The sequence below is a fragment of the Mytilus trossulus genome, chromosome 3 (genome assembly GCF_036588685.1).
Source record: "Mytilus trossulus isolate FHL-02 chromosome 3, PNRI_Mtr1.1.1.hap1, whole genome shotgun sequence".
Classification (NCBI taxonomy): Eukaryota; Metazoa; Mollusca; class Bivalvia; order Mytilida; family Mytilidae; genus Mytilus; species Mytilus trossulus.
In genome coordinates, this window is record NC_086375.1 from 573804 (window position 1) to 579237 (window position 5434).

Here is a 5434-nt window from a genome sequence, read left to right on the forward strand (position 1 = left end):
TAAATGTCAATGTGTGAAATGTCATCGTTGTATTATGCTAACGATCATTATGACGACAGATGGCGCTCGGTTTCTTCTACGGTGTATAAGCCTCCTGTAAGTAGGAGCACCGGCATATGGAATATATACCAATGTAATTTAAATCAATTATGTAAAGCACATTTATATAAAAGAAAACAAATAGATAAATACATTGTTTGTTTTATATAGCATGTATATCAGGGTCTCGCTTTTATCAAGAGTTTACTGTACTGGTCACCAAACCTCGGATGGGATATCATAGATGTGTCGCTGTCCTCGAACGGGCCTCCTTATCATCTTCGCAAATATATTACTGTCATTTGGCAGGAAATTTATACTTAATATTTAACCGGGTCAAAATAAGACTAAATACATGAAATATAAGACGTGGCTGGAAAATTTATACTATTAGTGTCCTGGGCATCCAATTTTGAACTTAATGTATCATGAATGGGAGAAATGGTTTGACACTAATTATTCCTTAATATTATAAACTCAATATAAAAATTTCAGAAAAGAATGCAATTCTCTAATGATGTTTTAATACAAGAAGCAAATAGACGAACACTCTTTATTTATTTGGCTCCCGAGTAATGAAGATAAAAGATGTCACAGTTTATTATATCATATTTGAACTTTTGTAAAGACAAACTGAATGGTTTTTTTTAAATGAGTTACTTGATTAATGTATACTATATATTAAAACTGTATTGAATATGCACTATTTTGTAATAAAATCTAAAGGAACCAGAAAACTAAACGAGGACCTAAATTGGACTACCAATATTTCCAAAAATGCAACGTAGTCAAGAAGTCAAAATAAACACTAGGATTCCTGATAAGAAAGTTTTTCGGTGCTATAGAGCCAGACAATTAAAAAAAAGCTCGTCCAAAAAAGGACAATCAATTGCTGCCAAGTGCCCGATTGAACAATTATCAGTCAAGAAACGTATTGAAAAAATTGCATATCAAGAACTTCAAAAAGTGTTTTGAGATCTCAACGAGCAAAATACCACAATATTCCAACTTATTTTTCGTAAAAACAGTATTCGAGTGGAACCACCTTGAAGAAACTGTAGTGCGCAAACCGCGAGCGTTGACAGTCGTTCAGAAACTGCTCTCGTGCATCGTCAATACATCGACGGCGCTCTGTCTTTCGTTGTATTAAAGCCGTTTTTTTTTATCCACAACGTTTTCCTACAGATACAGATACAAATCTAGAATGATCATGGTACTAGATCGAAATATATTAGGAGGTTTTCCCTCTGGATAGTTTGTTAATGACCATGATCGTAAAACTATGAAACTGTTTATTTTTTACTACATGCGTCACCTCCATGGAAATGGGGAATGTGTCAAAGGGAAACCAACCCGACCTGGGATCATGGTTGACTGCTGGACAGAAGAGCCAGGCGGAATACAGCATGGTTTGTCAATTGAGTTAGAATTATATTGTTACGAATTCATTGCAAATGATTTTTTTATTTTACATGACATGCAGATTTAAAATCTTTTAGCTTTATTGATTAACATCGTGAATCATTTCGGTTAATTAACGATCCGATCGACAAAATATAAGATTTGGTAAGGTTGTCTGGCTATAAGGAGGTGTGTCACCGGGTGGGGATCATATGGGTCAAAATCTTTAATTGTTTTTACATAGGCGGTAATGGTAACGTTTTTTCCTGTAGCTCAGTCCATATCGTTAACTTGGATATGTTTGATAGCTTGTTTCGAAGCTGTGACATTTTCACATATGTGGTTAAATTTTCGGGGTACGAAGTGAGATTACTTTTTCCGTAAATTAGCAAACCCCGAACATCCTGTTGTGATGCGGCTCCTTGTGGTAAAATATCCCCTTTTTAACACAATAAGTTCTTTGAAAATTTAATACTTTAAACACATTCAATAGCTCCATAGTTTTTACACATTTATTCTATGTTCCTCTTCTTTCCTAATCACCACAAATAATTAAGTTCAGTCATTTGCTAAAAATAGAAACATGTCCAATATCACTACACAGAGATTTTTTCTTTACACGTGACTTTTGAGTTCCTCATTTCAAGGCGCATTAGGGATGTTGTCCCATATTGTAATCCATACTTCTGATTTTTCCAAATATTTTTATGTGATCTTCATCGGTATAATATTCTGAATAAATCTTTGTATTTTTGTCCATTTCTGAAAAAAAATAAAGTTGTTTTAGCACTATAAGGCAATGGCACTTTCGTCGCTATATTCATTTATTTTGAATACAATGAGTATGTATAAGTAATTTCTTCCAGATTACCTCCACTAGTCAAATCAAGGACAAAACTTCTTATTATAACCTTTAATTACAATACACAGACCCTGATAAAGCATTCTATAAAATTTTCTTGTGCCTGAAAGTGCATTTTGACAGAGAAATTATGCAAAACTGAAGGTTTTATAAAAAAAAACCACCAAAATAATTATTCTTACTACAATGTAGTGGAAATCTTGTATTTAATACTGTTGAAACCGCTCTAAACTACTGGGAAAGTCATCCGTATCATATAATTAGAGTGCAATATAGTGCAAATTTTCAAAACTTGTCCTTTCACATAATTCCATTTGAGAAAAAATGTTTTTTACATGTTTTTCAGTGAAAACCTATTATCAGTGAGAAATCCACATGAGGTCTTAATGGAAGCATTGTGATATCACATGTTTTATGGCGTCATTAAATAACGACAGATCAAAATAGCGCTAAATATAGTTTGCAGTGTTACGTGAGAAACAGTTGCCGCAAGATTTAACTGGATATATTGAGTCCAAACGATCTGTAACTAAGCCTTTTCATTTAATACCAAGACCATAGCAACAGTTTTCATATTAGCATATTTTTAACATACCGACTGTAATTTCAATTGCATAAATACCAGAAATAAACAATTAGAGCTTGATTAATAAAACAAAATGCTTACCAGTTATTCAGGACTTTTTAAAACCTCTAGTTTGCCATCTCAGGTTGAAAAATAATGATATGTCTGGAACTGAAATAAGACAAAAAAAAATACTCAGGCTGTGTTATCATTTGATTTAAATACATAAGTATTATTGAGAGAGAAAAATCTATTCTTGAAAGTTTAATCACAAAGAAAGACAAATGCTTCTCCCTTGTGGCTTAGCCACCTTCATTTAAACCTTTTGTATTAGAACCATGGGTAGTAGCTAACTACATGTAGCTTAATAGTTGAATAGGTGCAGAAATATTGTTTTCAAGAAGGTTTGACCCTCCCCCTTTTTCACTGAGAAATAACAATATCCTTTGTTTTGCTCATGTGCATTAAAATAATAATTCATGATTTTCTAAAAACATGTAACTGTTTTTGTCTGTGTTTTTGTGCATATGATATCTACTGACCAGGGGTCAAATCATTGGATAAAGGCACATGCGATGATGAATCTCACATTACTCGTATGAAGTGTGTTATCTCCCTTGATTATCAGGTATTCCTGTAGGCCAGAGTGATATTACATAACAAAGACTATATTGTGTCATGTTTACTTACAATTTAATAATATTTAAAAGTTATTTCTTGCCTTTTCAATGTAGTAAACACATTCCTTTCGGATCTCTCGGAAGTAAACAAATTTATTATTGTGCCTAAAACAAGTGTTCAGCCCCGTGCTAGTAATGCATTTTAAAAGCGAAAATTTTCTTGAGTTTTTGCTGATCGTTATCAATAACATTTATCTTAAACAATTTATAATATCTAGGTATACATAAAAAACTACTTACCATCATTTTGGGTGGTGTACAAGGTGAAATCATCCATAAATCAGTCTGACAACCTCTGGAATTGAGCTTCTAATTTGTAATCCATACTTCTGATTTTTCCAAATATTTTTATGTGATCTTCATCGGTATAATATTCTGAATAAATCTTTGTATTTTTGTCCATTTCTGAAAAAAAAAGTTGTTTTAGCACTATAAGGCAATGATACTTTCGTCGCTATATTCATTTATTTTGAATACAATGAGTATGTATAAGTAATTTCTTCCAGATTACCTCCACTAGTCAAATCAAGGACAAAACTTCTGATTATAACCTTTAATTACAATACACAGACCCTGATAAAGCATTCTATAAAATTTTCTTGTGCCTGAAAGTGCATTTTGACAGAGAAATTATGCAAAACTGAAGGTTTTATAAAAAAAAAAAACACCAAAATAATTATTCTTACTACAATGTAATTAATTACTGAGTGCCAATGAAAACGCAACATTTTTGTTCTTCAAAAAAATCTTATAATTTTTATTTCATTTATATGAGAACTTTGTACAGTTGGTTTAAAATGACTTTTAAGACAATTGACGACAACTTTACGGTTGAGTGAGTTTTGGAACAAATGCGAAGTAAGGATTATTTTGAACGGACACAAACCGAGTTCACCGCTTTTCAACATACGCACCATTTTCACGATTTTGTCTTTTAAAGCTTAGCTAATGTCATGAATTTTCCCGCCCTTATTTTAAGGAAACTGCAATAAACATCTGAGTAAATCCCAGGACTGTCTGACAATCAGCAACATGCAGTTTTTCACTGCATACAATTACGAGAGGACTGAAATTGCAGCCTCTACAATAACCCAAATCATCCACAAATTCATCCAAAATGGATCATTTAATGATAAGCGACATCCCGGGTACAAAAAGCAAGAAACGCTCAGCCAGACCGATAAATTTGGTCTTAAACATATTCGATATTGACGCTGATGGGTGTACAAAGGTCACGAGAGTTCAATGGTGGTCACAGTAGATCCTTTCGAGCAATTTCAGTAAAGCACCATTTGCGTAGAAATTGTTAAAGAGCACCAAAGTCTTTCCTTGGTGACATCTAAACGGCCGTAAGACGTAAATATCGAATTCTGTAGACCAAAAATCATTCAATGTGTACCAAAAACCGTCGGTGGCGGTAACATAGACATTTGGCACCCATCTTGGCCAAAAGTCATGTATTTCGCCCGATTTTGGTCCGACCGAGCAAATTTCGCATCAGGTTGGACATGGTTTAGACGATGAAAACCATCACCAATATCATAAAGTCAGATTGAGTTTGATATGCGGGACAAGTGGAACAACATTCCTCGAGATCACATTAAACGTCCGTGATGGTTAATTCCACGGCGCTGTCGAGATTGCGCTGCACAACGGTATTGTAACTTGTTTTGTTAGGACTGTAAGTTGATGATTCGACATTGAATGTTTCGTTTACCTATGGCGTCTAAAAGATGACAATGAAACATTTTTGTTTGATATCGATCTATTGTTAGGATAGTTAATTTTCAAAAACAATTTATTTTGAAAGATTATCATTACTAATATAAATTTTATTTTTGAAAAACCAAGTGTTGCGTTTTCATTGGCACTCAGTATATATACAAC

General features: G+C 33.3%; 1 long non-coding RNA gene across 1 annotated transcript; it reads right to left on the reverse strand.

The window, feature by feature from the left end:
• Positions 1-1699: 1699 nt before the first annotated feature.
• Positions 1700-3626, reverse strand: LOC134709163 (uncharacterized). The gene is made up of 3 exons (XR_010105902.1): positions 3558-3626; positions 2970-3038; positions 1700-2202 (listed from the first exon to the last, which is right to left on the reverse strand). It is a non-coding gene; the product is annotated as an uncharacterized LOC134709163 (long non-coding RNA).
• Positions 3627-5434: the final 1808 nt, after the last annotated feature.